The 13216-nt window shown below is 49.9% G+C and overlaps 1 pseudogene; it reads left to right on the top strand.

Moving 5' to 3' along the window:
* Positions 1 to 353: 353 nt before the first annotated feature.
* On the top strand, positions 354 to 469 carry LOC149428946 (U2 spliceosomal RNA; annotated as a pseudogene).
* Positions 470 to 13216: the final 12747 nt, after the last annotated feature.

Raw genomic sequence — 13216 nt, 5'->3', positions numbered from 1 at the left:
CTAGTTGCTTAAGTAATCAGAAGCAAAGACCGGAATGCAAATGAGCTCTTCTGCCATCAAGCTAACCCTTTCTCTGCTGAGGAGTCTCTAGACCTGGAGCACATTTGGGTGCCAATAAAGAGTTGTCCACATTGGCCAAAAACTTCCTGTCAGATTATAGGTGCAGTTATTGTATTTTATGCATTTACCTGTAAAGGCCTCCCTTGTGTAGACCTACAAAAGCCCTGAGACCGCCATTGGGTGCCGCCATCTTGGATGTGATATCACTTCGTGTGCTGCTGTGATGGGATCAATTTTTTGCAAGAATGACGAAGTCTGAGTGTATTGGGCATCAAGTCATCCATCCTCCAGTCATCGCTTCTCGGCCTTTTGGCTAAGATCAAGTGTAGTATCTGTTCTTATCAGTGTCCAGTGGGGGCGCTCCCGGCCATTCTAGCTTTGCGGGGATGGCTGTTGTATAGTACCCTCACTGGAATGATGGGGGTCTGGAAGGCTAGTACCGGGGGGACAGAAAGCGTGGTGCCCACGAGTAGAAGCTGGGGCCCGTGAGTAATTCCCCCGAGAAGACCGGAAGGACCCGGTACCTCCTGATTTGGACGGATCTACCTTGTCTGGCCAGGGGTCGGGACGGCAGAAAGTCCGCAAACCAGTGCCCCCTGAGTAGACGCCCCCAGGGGTGCCACTAGTAACACCTGGGTGTGGGACCCCACAGTGTGAAGATGGCACAAGGTCACTGTTTTTCACTCTTTTTACACAAGCGCCCTTAGGACCAGGGCAATTTTTGCTACAGGCCTCAGGGCCCGGTCTGTGCACTATTTGGCACGGCCACTTTTTTATTTTCTATTTATTTAATTTATTATCACTCCCACGTTTTGTCACTTTTTCTTACTTTTGTGTGTGTTTTCCACAGGATGGAGGGTGTGGGTCCTCGAGCCTGCCCTGAAGTCTAGGGGGAGGATGTGTGGCCTTTTGGTTCCTTCTTCCCCTGATCCCTAGGGGGGTTTTCTCTTCGGGAGAGCCCCCTGACCAAGTACTGGGTGTCCGGCTTCGGCTGGACACAAGGAACGGTGGTCCACCAGGCCTTTTGGCCAGGAGGACCAAATGGGAACCTTGTCCCTGTCAGGAGCTTCGTGCCCCGGGGGATCAGGGTAGCGGTCCAGCCCCTTTAGGGGTAGGACAAAAGCACACCCCTAAATGCACTTTTTCGTGTGGTGTTTTGCACTTGCACTTTTTTTGTGAACACTTACGGGGTTTTTTGTTATAGTTGCACATTTGCGGACTTAAAAAAAAAAAATCAGTCATCCATCCTTGTTCCTTTGTACTTTTGTGGTTACAAGCACCAGCACCTGACACACTTTGGGGATAGCTGGAGCGGACCAACCTGGACCAATATGTGGTGGAGATGAATGTGATGTCAGCAACCCCGGCAGACTCAGAGCTGTCAGGTTCAGGTGGGTGACAGGGTCTCTTTATGCCAATGTTCTTATCATGGCCAGGAAATAGTCATGATTGAGCAAGGACCAACAAACCTTGTGCAGGTCTAATCTAATCAGGACTGACCATAAAGCCCACATTTGTAGCTAAGCCTGGTCTTAAGTGTCCCATTAACCCCTGAGAAGGGATGAGCAACAATCCCCCCCCCCCCCTCTTTAAAACTCTAGTCACTAAACATGGACACAATAGGAATGAAAACAAGCCATTGTGTTAAGCTGCAGATCATCCCATATGGTCTCCCCATTTAATGGCCATCAGTAAACAGATTCCATTATTATACTAATGAAGGAGATCAGCATACAAGAGGGTCAATGTAATGACCAATATTCATGTCTATGGAGGGAGAAGGAACAAAACCCAATCCCCAGGAATGTTAATGCCGGCAAATATGGACACAGCTCAGCATAATAGGTAATGGCCCTTGGGGGCTAATTAAACCCATACAGGATATACAGTATGGCAGGAGACTTGTCAGTAGAGTGCTGGACCTAAATGTAAGGAAGATAGGGACTGGATCCAAACTTCAGAGGAAGTTCTCTGTCACCTGGGGTATCCCTAATGGTCCCTGGAGTAGTCTAAAGTGATGAGAGTGCCACAAATCTAATAGTCTAAGAATGTCCCTTACATTGGGGGTCAGTGGGAAGAATGTCCCTTACATTGGGGGGTCAGTGGGAAGAATGTCCCTTACATTGGGGGTCAGTGGGAAGAATGTCCCTTACATTTGGGGTCAGTGGGAAGAATGTCCCTTACATTGGGGGTCAGTGGGAAGAATGTCCCTTACATTTGGGGTCAGTGGGAAGAATGTCCCTTACATTGGTGATCAGTGGGAAGAATGTCCCTTACATTGGGGGTCAGTGGGAAGAATGTCCCTTACATTGGGGGTCAGAGGGAAGAATGCCCCTTACATTGGGGGTCAGTGGGAAGAATGCCCCTTACATTGGGGGTCAGAGGGAAGAATGCCCCTTACATTGGGGGGTCAGTGGGAAGAACGTCCCTTACATTGGGGGTCAGTGGGAAGAATGTCCCTTACATTGGGGGGTCAGTGGGAAGAATGTCCCTTACATTGGTGGTCAGTAAGAAGAATGTCCCTTACATTGGGGGGTCAGTGGGAAGAATGTCCCTTACATTGGGGGTCAGTGGGAAGAATGTCCCTTACATTGAGGGTCAGTGGGAAGAATGTCCCTTACATTGGGGGGTCAGTGGGAAGAATGTCCCTTACATTGGTGGTCAGTAAGAAGAATGTCCCTTACATTGGGGGGTCAGTGGGAAGAATGTCCCTTACATTGGGGGTCAGTGGGAAGAATGTCCCTTACATTGGGGGTCAGTGGGAAGAATGTCCCTTACATTGGTGGTCAGTGAGAAGAATGTCCCTTACATTGGGGGTCAGTGGGAAGAATGTCCCTTACATTGGGGGTCAGTGGGAAGAATGTCCCTTACATTGGGGGTCAGTGGGAAGAATGTCCCTTACATTGGTGGTCAGTGGGAAGAATGCTCCTTACATTGGTGATCAGTGGGAAGAATGCTCCTTACATTGGTGATCAGTGGGATGAATGCTCCTTACATTGGGGGTCAGTGGGATGAATGCTAAAAGGTTCATTGGTATCAGTGGTTACTCATCTCAGAGGCTGATATCACTTATTATTATCGAGGGACCCCTGGCAACCTCTGAAGGAACCCTAGGATTCAATGGAATCCTGGTTGACCTTGAAATCAGTACACAATAGGTTGATCCCCTGATAGAGATGAGCCAATGGTTCAGATCAAACATTGGCTGTTTGGGCATTTGGATGCCCGTTAAACCCAACCGCAGTATGTCTACTACTTCTATATATGAAAGCCTCCTGCTGTCAATGGTTCCTAAGGAAGTGGCGGATGCTGGCACTTGCTGTGTCCCCAGCAACTTCCACCGTAACTGGCACATGGCTTACATGCTTGGGAATCCATGACCGTGGTCATATTTGGTCAATGATGTCACTGCTTTCCCTGACTCTTCCCCTATACAGCCGATGACAGCTTGGGGAGCTGTCATTTGGCTAGAAGTACTGTCGGGGTTGGCTGTGTGAGCTGGGTCTATCGGCAGGCAGCGGGCATCATAATTGACAATGGATGTGTCTTTTTCTGGGTTACATATTTTTGTGAATGAGTAGGGGTACTATCTATTGGAAGGATATGTGGAGGAAAGGATGCATGATCTTCAAGGCCTTCTAATGGTGCCAGCAATGGTGGTGGTCTGAGAGGGGTAAGAGCAGGTATCTTATGGGCCTACTGTGCCAGCTTTGGTCTGAATTCCCACATTTCCTGGACTGCTGTTCTGAGGCAGGGGCGGACTGACCATTTGCAAACGCAGGCACTGCCCGAGGGCCTGGGGTCAGTAGGGGGCTCCATGAGATGCCCCTGGTACCTTTTTCATAGGCTTTTTTGAGTTTGGGCAAGGACACAGGGGCCCCATGATCCCCTATTGCCCGGGGGCCCCATGAGTTGTCAGTCCGCATCTGGTCTGAGGTCTATCTGCTGTAGATAATTCAGGATAAGAGAGCAGATGTAGTTGGGACAATCTCCTACATCTTGAGCACCGCAGCACTCGCCCTATGGCACCCCATAAAAGGGAACTACTGCAGAAGACTAACAGCCATGTTTTTATAAATTCTGCTACATTTTTGGACATAATTATTCCACGTTTTTGGACTGTTCCTCATTTATTAGGTCAGTAAAAGGCACAAAGTTAAGGACCGTCTCAATGATGTGTTCAGTAAAGACTAACAGCACATGAAGTGAAGCTCGGCTGGGTAAGAACTCTTTACTAACCAGGTTTGGTGAGTGATGCTGCTGTTATATATAGTGGACTGGTGGTATGACTTCTTTGGGATGCAAAGGCATAGCCAAAACCTAAGAAGAGTTGCCAATTCAGGTCGGGAGTGAGTGTTGGTTTGGAGACAGAGGGTTCATCACTGGCGGGGAAGGTTCCCTTGGGCGCACATGCCCACCTTTGGGGCCTCCATACCTAAAGACCCTGGGTGTTGGACAGGATCCCCTATAGACTCAACCTGGAACCAATGGTAATGTTGAGGCCTCTCAAACAAAATGAAAGTAGAGAATCCTAACCAGATCTAGAGTGGGGTGTGTGTAGAATCGGGTGGGGGGTGGAGGGACAGCTTCAGCTTCCTACTCATGTAAAGCTGTACTGTAGGCCGTAGGGTACGGGCTTAAGAAATCAGCTGCCAGGGGGCACACCTACAACTTTATCTACTTTTACCCACTCAAATGTTTTTGAGTCGTGGTGGAATCCACACAAACAGATCATACAGACTCCTTGCAGAAAGCCCCCATGCAGAAAAAGGAAACCTAAGACCCCCAAGCCAACAACGTTAAGCACTACACCAGGTCGTCTTTTTGAAACTTGGCTATAGTTTTCGTCAAAATTTTTGGAAACTCTGAATAGTTTTTGGCCTTTTCAGTGTCATTAGTAGACCACATGACTTCCATTTCATATCTCCTTTTAACTTATAGTATCGATGTGCAGTTATCTCTTGTAACAAAGCCGCGGTTGATGCTGGAAGACAAATAACAGATCGGGTTTAATTCCCAGGACACGGCGCTATTTGTTAGGAAAGAACACAAGCCGTGAGAGCGCCTTCCTTTTAGTCTGAGCCGATACTGAAGGGTTCCGGAATCTTCTTATCTGGCCTGCTGAGCTGTTTGTGTTCACAAGTTGCAGGTTCTGAAAGTGAAGACAGGACGGAGGAGATAAGGAGAGGACAAAACCATGTGTACAGGATATAAGATAAACAGGATACGCCAATTCTGTGCCGTAAGAGCGGGAATGATCCCGGGATACAAGTTTATCTCCCAACCCTTTCCAGTACAGCCGAGTAATATGACGATGCTTGTCACACGTATGTAAAAGAAAGAAAGTGCTTCTTAAAGCTAGATTGTCACATGTGAAGGAAGAGGCCATTGTTCTGAAGAAGAGTAAGACGGAGCACAAAACGAATGTAACCTTTACATGTATGCTGCCGTGGCTGGGTGGTCAGCAGTGAAAACTCAGCAGTTCTAAAGCCACTAAAATCTCTCCCATCACAGCAGAGTTGGGAGTTCTGGATTTTATGTCTGGATACAGAATATCTTTATTGAAACATGACATAAGGAGCTCTTGAAATTCCTATGCAAGTGTCCACTTTCCAAAAAGTCAAAACTTGCACATGTCTAAACAAGCCCCCTACCACATCCAGTGCTGCCCACCACCTCCATCACCATCATCACCACCACTGCCATTACTGCCACCATCATCATTACCAGCATCCCAACTACTGCCACCACCTTCATCACCACCACCACAGCCACCACCTCCATCACCACCATCATTACCACCAGTGCCATTCCCACAACCACTGCCATCACCGCCATCACCACTACCTCTACCTTCACCACCACTGCCATTACCTCCATCACCTCCTCCACCACCATAACTACTGCCACCACCTCCATTACCACTACCACAGCTACCACCTCCATCACCACCACTGCCATTACTGCCACCATCATCATTACTATCATCACAACTACTGCCACCATCACCACAACAAAGCACCTGCAGCACTATAATCACCACCATCACTACCTCTACCACCACTGCCGTTACCTCCATTGCTGCCACCTTTGCCACCACCTCCACCACTGCCATTACCACCATCACCATCATCACTACCTCTACCTCCACCAACACTGCCATCACCACCATCACCACCACTGTCATTACCACCATCACCGCTATCACTACTGCCATTCCCACCACCACCAGTGCCATTACCACCATCACCACCATCACTACCTCTACCTCCACCACCACTGCCATCACCACCACTGCCATAACCACCATCACCACCACCTTCACCATCACCTCCACCACTGCCATTACCACAATCACCACCACTGCCATTAAAACCACACCCACTTGCACATTACTAAGCAAGCCCCCTACCATCACCACCACCTCCATCCCCAACTACCACAGCCACCACCTTCATCATCAACTACCACAACCACCACCACTGCCATTACTGCCCCCACCTTCATCACCACAGCCAGCACCTCCAGCCAGCACCACCATAATCACCACCATCACTACCTCTACCACTACCACCACTGCCATTACCTCTATTGCCACCACCTTTATCATCTACACCCCTGCCATTACCACCATCACCACCACTGTCATTACCACCATCACCACTATCACTACTGCCATTACCACCATCACCGCCACCTCCACCACCACCACTGCCATTATTATCATCACCACCTCCAGCACTGTCATTACCACTACCACAACCTCCACCAACATAATCACCACCATCACTGCCTCTACCACCACCTCTGCCATTACCTACTTTACCACCATGGTCATCATCACCACTTCCACTGTCATTACCACCATCACCAGCTGTCATTACCACCATCAGCACCACCACCACTACCATTACCACCATCACCACCTCCACCACCAATGTCATTACCATCATCACTAACACCACCACTTCCATTGCCACCATCACTGCCATTACCACCTCCGCCACCACCGTCACTGCCATTAACACCATCTCCACCACCGTCATAACCAATATCACCACCTCCATCACCACTGCCATTACCTCCATCACCATCATCATCACGACCATCTCACCACCACCACCATTAGCACCATCACCACCACAAGCGCTGCTGCTATTACCACCATCATCATCACTACCACTGTCATTACCACCATCATCATCGCCGTGAATGCTCTCAGGTTTGGTGATTGGCTCCTCAGGTGCTGAGCATTGCAATGTGGGAGGCACTTTTGCCCCCTACCTGGGTGTGTGCAGGGTCATTGCTAGCTATAGGCAAGTGAGGCGGGTGGGGGAGGGGCATTGTAACTGAATTATTTTCTTCTCACTTCTTGTCCGAGTGACTTCACAGGAAGTGAGGGGAGTTCTCTACAAAGGGGCCACAGACTGCAGAATAATCCCGGCAGAGGTTCTGAACCTCCCACACACCTTGACTTTCTGCTGTATTCCCATCGGGGAGAGTTCTCCTCATTCCCTTTCCCAGTGACGCAGCAGGAAGCGAATGTAACTCTCCACAAAGTGGCAGCAGAGATGAATAAAACCCCGACAGAGGTTCTAACACCCCCAGAAAAAAAAAAATCTGGGTAAGAATTCTACTTGATATCGAATGTAGTTGCACAGCCAGGGCCGTGGATAAGGGGGTACCACTGGTCCTCCTGTACGGGGCCCAAAACAGCCGGGGGGCCCAGGCAGCTGGATGAATTGGATGTGGGCAGGGAGGGTGATCGGCACAGCGGGGTGGCTGGGGGGCATTACTGGAACTGATCCCCTGTATGCAGTGGTGTCCCTAGGGGGGTTCGGGCTGCACTGGGTGACACCATCACAGGGGGTGCAGGAGCAGGATGCCGGCACAGTGACAGCGGTAAAATGAGTATCCCCTGAAGCAACTGCCCATGTGCCGGTTTCAGGCCGGAGAAGCCGATCGCCGGATCTGTGCTAAAGCCGATCGCCGGCTCTGTGCTTCGGCCTGAAACCAGCACAGGCGCAGTCACTTCAGGGGATACATATCTTCACGGGATACTCATTTTACCTGCACCGCTCCTTCCTCTCTGGAGAGGTGACACCATCACAGGGGGTGCAGGAGCAGGATGCCGGCACAGTGACAGCTGCCCTCGCCCCCGTAATATGAGTATCCCCTGAAGCAACTGCCGAAGAAGCCGATCGCCGGCCCTGTGCTAAAGTCGGAGTTCAGCTTCTGCGGCCTGAAACCGGCACAGGCGCAGTCGCTTCAGGGGATACATATCTTCACGGGATACTCATTTTACCTGCACCGCTCCTTCCTCTCTGGAGAGGTGACACCATCACAGGGGGTGCAGGAGCAGGATGCCGGCACAGTGACAGCTGCCCTCGCCCCGGTAATATGAGTATCCCCTGAAGCAACTGCCGAAGAAGCTGATCGCCGGCCCTGTGCTAAAGTCGGAGTTCAGCTTCTGCGGCCTGAAACCGGCACAGGCGCAGTCGCTTCAGGGGATACATATCTTCACGGGATACTCATTTTACTGGCACTGCTCCTTTCTGTCTGGAGGGGTGACACCAGATGTTACCGCACCGGGTGACACCAACCCTAGGGATGCCTCTTCCTGTATGGTTCCCTCTGCAGCACCATACATTTCCCCATGTTGCTCCAGCCCCCCCGTCCACCCCCACAGTGCTGCCGGCTCCTCTCCTCTCCTTCCCACCGGCAACTGCCAGCACAGGATGAAGAGCTGGGGAAAGGTCTGTAAATATGTCACGTTCACCAGCCCCTTCCTTTCTGGAACGAACACAATGAGCGATTGGTACCGATCACTCGCTGTGTTCATTCGTAACTGAAGCCTAGTAAACTGTGTTTATTTGGGGGGGGGGGCCTTTCACGTTGGCTGTACGGGGCCCCCGGCTTCTAACGGCAGCCCTGTGCGCAGCATCTGTGTTTTGTTTTGTTTTTTCTGGAAGTGAACATTCCCTTTAAATAGTTCAGCAGGTGAACGTTCATTTCGAGGGTCATTCCTCCTGATGTTTTTCTTTGCCCCATCACGGGGCCCGTCACCAGGGGGGGGGGGGGGGGGACTGCACGTGTAACAGTCACCTCAGTTTCATCTCAGCCTGGATTACGTTACAATGGCGCGTCCTAATTCGCCGCTGAGTTATCGCAATGACATGGCTCGGCGGTTGTTTTTGCAGGTGCTGCGGCACGATTACGCTCCACCACCCCTGATAATTCCCGGATTAAAAAAAAAAAAAAGGCGAAACCATTAGAAGTGAGCTCAGCCTTCGCTTTGCACGGGCTCCACGAATTAAAACGCGGCTTAATGAAAGTTTCGGCGTTCGCGGCGGCGGCCCCCTCGGCTTTCTACAATAAAAGAGAATGACAGGCACTTCCTATTAGCCGCATGACATCATCACTATCAAAGAGCGAAGGAAATGAATGTTGTTTTCCAGCGTCTTGGCATGAGCGGCGCTTTACTTCACGGAACATCTGCTGTTTTTCTATACATGTCGCTGGTGGAGGTTTATCCGATGACATGACTCGCACTTGGTCATGCTGGGAGGTTTGCGAGCGCAAGCAACGTGCGCGGCCCGGTGGGTGAGGTTTTGTGTTTCAGGGGCTCCGGGCCGCGGGGGGCCGACGGGGGTTCGATGGCTGAGGATGTGTTTAAAGGGGAATGGCGGCTCGAAAACTGAAAGTGACTTTATAATCTGTTCCGTGACTCCGGAAAAAAACTCTACATGTGTATCATGGAGGGGGTTCTATCTGCCGCCGGGCAGTGAAAGGAGAAGCAGCAAGAAAAAATTCAGCATCATTCAGCTCACTTCCTCTGAGCCCAGGTCAGCCTGGACAGTGAAAGGAGAAGCAGCATGAAAAATTCAGCATCATTCAGCTCACTTCCTCTGAGCCCAGGTCAGCCTGGACAGTGAAAGGAGAAGCAGCATGAAAAATTCAGCATCATTCAGCTCACTTCCTCTGAGCCCAAGTCATACAGGACAGTGAAAGGAGAAGCAGCAAGAAAAATTCAGCATCTTTCAACTCACGTCCTCTGAGCCCAGGTCATCCTGGACAGTGAAAGGAGAAGCAGCAAGAAAAATTCAGCATCATTCAGCTCACTTTCTCAGAGCCCAAGTCATCCAGGACAGTGAACGGAGAAGCAGCAAGAAAAATTCTGAATCTTTCAAACCACTTCTTCTGAGCCCAGGTCTTCTTGGACAGTGAAAGGAAAAGCAGCAAGAAAAATTCAGCATCATTCAACAAACTTCCTATAAGACCTGGTCATCCTGGACAGTGAAAGGAGAAGCAGCAAGAAAAATTCAGCATCATTCAGCTCACTTCCTCTGAGTCCAGGTCATCCTAGACAGTGAAAGTCGAAGAAGACGGAAAGCTTCAGCGTCATTCAACACACTTCCTCTGAGCCCAGGTCATCCTAGATAGTGAAAAGAGAAGCAGCAAAAAAAATTCTGAATCTTTCAACCCATTTCTTTGAGCCCAGGTCATCCTGGACAGTGAAAAGAGAAGCAGCAAGAAAAATTCAGCATCATTCAGCTCACTTCCTCTGAGTCCAGGTCATCTAGGACAGTGAAAGGAGAAGCATCAAGAAAAATTCTGAATCCTTCAGCCCACTTCCTCTGAGCCCAGGTCATCTAGGACAGTGAAAGGAGAAGCAGCAAGAAAAATTCAGCATCATTCAAACCATTTCCTCTGAGCCCAGGTCATCCTAGGCCATGCCCCTGGCCTGTGAATGGACAGGGAACTGAGAAGCACCCATCTCTTCGTCACTCTGCTTTCTCCTCCTATCAGAAGGTTCCTTGTTAGTATATGACTGTAGCACAACTGATTGGCTGCTTGTGCTGATTTTTTCTCTCTTCCAGTCTCAGTTCTGCTGTACAGGGACTGCAAAAGACTGATACCAAGACAAATTCCTATACTTCACCCCATCTCCTTTGAGCTCAGGTCATCCCGGACAAGCCCCCAGCCTGTGGCTGGACAGTGAAAGGAGAAGCAGCTGAGTGACAAGCTCATCTGTCACTTTGCCCTCTCCTCCTGTCAGCAAATATGTTGTTTGCTTTTGAACTGTAGCACAACCTATTGGCTGCTTGTGCTGCTTCTTCTCTTCCCGTTTTAGCTCTGCTGTACAGGGCTTTAAAAAGGCTAAAACCAGGACAAATCCAGCATCATTCAACCCACTTCCTCTGAGCCCAGGTCATCCTGATTCTCTGCTTCTATAGTGGTCCCTATGTTTGCCTACATTGGTCCAATGTCTGGAGACCACGCTGGACTGATTTGCTCTATAACTAATAGTTGATAGGTGGCTTCATGGGGAGAAAGGAAGGGCTCACCTCCAGTGGGTAAAACCCAACGGTGGGTGGCGGTGATGGACCCCCTTGGGGGGCTCGGGCTGCTACCTTTCTGATACAATTATGCCGTCATAGCCGTAGTTGGGTGAGGCCGGGAGAACGCATGGTGTCCACAATAATGCAACTCTTGATGTATGATTCAAAAAATGTTAAGTAAAAGTGAAAACCTATATGAGGCAACGCGTTTCGGGGGAATTGTCTCCCCCTTCTTCTGTGCTTATGGATGGGGGTGGGCTCCAAAGATTTTCCTAAATTTCATGGATCAACAGGGTGCCGGCTTGCAGTGATGCAGAGGCATCCGGTACCCTGACCACATTTTAAGCAAAGCTTTGAAGCCTGCCCCATCCATAACCAATTCCCCCAAAATGCATTGGTGCAATGTATATGTTTACACTTTCAATAAGCATTTTTTGAATTGTATATCAAGAGTTGCATTATTCTGGACACTCTTCACCCCCCCCCCCCCCTCCTCACCCAAGTTCATTGATCCATGTATGGGACCCAGAAGACCGCTGCATGGGACTAGCTTCCAAATTGGTCCCACAAGTATGACATACACTATATTGCCAAAAGTATTCAGCCGCCTGCCTTTCCACGTACAAAACCAAAAATAGAAAAGAATTCTGTTACATTGTTACTAGTAGAATGATCTGAGTGTGGAGAGATGACAGAAATTCAATCAGAATAACCCAATAGAAATAAATATATATATAATTACACACACTATATTGCCCGCAGTATTGGGACGCCGACCTTTTCCACACACATGACCTTTAATGGCCCCCCAGTCTTAGTCGATAGGGTTCAATATTGAGTTGGCCCCGCCCTTTCCACACACATGACCTTTAATGGCCCCCCAGTCTTAGTCCGTAGGGTTCAATATTGAGTTGGCCCCGCCCTTTCCACACATATGACCTTTAATGGCCCCCCAGTCTTAGTCCGTAGGGTTCAATATTGAGTTGGCCCCGCCCTTTCCACACACATGTCCTTTAATGGCCCCCAGTCTTAGTCCGTAGGGTTCATTATTGAGTTGGCCCCGTCATTTCCCCACACATGACCTTTAATGGCCCCCAGTCTTAGTCCGTAGGGTTCAATATTGAGTTGGCCCTGCCCTTTCCACACACATGACCTTTAATGGCCCCCAGTCTTAGTCCGTAGGGTTCAATATTGAGTTGGCCCCGCCCATTGCAGCTTTAACAGCTTCAACTCTTCTGGGAAGGCCGTCCACAAGGTTTAGGAGGGTGTCTATGGGAAGGTTGGACCATTCTTCCAGAAGCACATTTGTCAGGTCAGGCACTGATGTCGGGGGAGGAGGCCTGGCTCGCAGTCTCCGCTGTAATTCATCCCAAAGGTGTTCTATGGGGTTGAGGTCAGGACTCTGTGCAGGACAGTCAAGTTCCTCCACCCCAAACTGGCTCCTCCATGTCTTTATGGACCTTGCTTTGTGCACTGGTGGGCAGTCATGTTGGCACAGGAAGGGACCATCCCCAAACTCCTCCCACAAAGTTGGGGGCATGAAATTGTCCAAAATGTCACCTTAAGAGTTCCCTTCACTGGAACTAGGGGGCCAAGCCTAACCTCTGAAAAACAACCCCACACCATAATCCCCCCTCCACCAAACTTTACACAGTGCAGTCAGGCAAGTACCGTTCTCCTGGCCACCGCCAAACCTAGACCCGCCCATCGGATTGCCAGACAGAGAAGCGTGATTGGTCCCTCCAGAGAACACGTCTCCCCTGCTCTAGAGAGCAGTGGCGGCGTGCTTTACACCACGGCATCCAACGCTTTGC

This window comes from Staurois parvus, unplaced genomic scaffold (genome assembly GCF_062004578.1).
Source record: "Staurois parvus isolate SC_StPar_1 unplaced genomic scaffold, SC_StPar_1.0 ptg002901l, whole genome shotgun sequence".
NCBI classification, from domain to species: Eukaryota; Metazoa; Chordata; class Amphibia; order Anura; family Ranidae; genus Staurois; species Staurois parvus.
This window is presented reverse-complemented; position numbering and strand designations above follow the sequence as displayed.